Genomic DNA, 1018 nt, shown 5'->3' with positions numbered 1-1018 from the left:
TGAGACAGATTGGGGATTCTGTTGGTGTACCGTGCACCCTTCTGCCCAACAGTCTCCCTGCCTGAGCTGACGGAGACCGTCTCGGACCTGGCGTTGAGGACCCCCAGGATGTTGGTCCTGGAGGACTTCAATCTCCATGCCGAGACTGGTCTGACCGGGGCGGCTCAGGACTTCATGACCTCCACAACGGCCATGGGGCTGTCTCAATATGTCATTGTCCCAACCCATGAACTTGGACACACTCTGGACCTGGTTTTCTCGACGGGGCAGGAAGAGGGTGGTCTGAGGGTGAGGAATTTATGCCTGACACCCCTGTCATGGTCAGATCACTTCCTGGTGAGGTTTGTGCTCGAGAGCGACCTCTCCCTCTGTAAGGGTGCGGATCCGATTGTGTGGGTCCACCCCCAGAGCCGGATGGATCTGGATGGATTCCTGAAGGCCCTGGGGGAGTTTCTGGCTGACAAGACTGGTGCTCCTGTCGAGGCTCTGGTCGAACTGTGGAACGGGGAGATGACCAGAGCTGTGGACACGATCGCTCCTAAGCATCCTCTCCCGCCAGGCAGAGCCCACTCTTCCCCTTGGTATACACCTGAATTGCGGGCGATGAAGCAGGTTGGGAGACGGCTGGAGCGTAGGTGGAGGAGATCATGGGGTGATTCTGACCGAACAGACTTGAGAGCCCACTATCGGGCCTATGCTGCGGGTGAAGGCGGCGAAAAAGAAGTTTTTTTCCGCTTCCATTGCCTCCTCACAATGCCGTCCAGCGGAGCTTTTTCGAGTGGTGCAAGTCCTGGTTCGCCCGGCTCCTAAGGAAGATCCTTAGGCCCGCTGTGACGACTTTGCCAGGCATTTCAGGGAGAAAATCGCTCAGATTCGTCACGAGCTGGACACCACTAGTTAATCAGAGGTTTCTGGGGAGACACCAATGCTGCCGTCTGGTCCAGAATTATTGGATGAATTTCAATTATTGCGGCCCGATGATGTGGACAAGGTGCTTGGACGAGTACGTCCCACCACT

The sequence above is a fragment of the Varanus komodoensis genome, unplaced genomic scaffold (genome assembly GCF_004798865.1).
Source record: "Varanus komodoensis strain SLA01 unplaced genomic scaffold, ASM479886v1 scaffold80, whole genome shotgun sequence".
In the NCBI taxonomy this organism is placed as follows: Eukaryota; Metazoa; Chordata; class Lepidosauria; order Squamata; family Varanidae; genus Varanus; species Varanus komodoensis.
Note: the sequence above shows the minus strand (reverse complement) of the source record.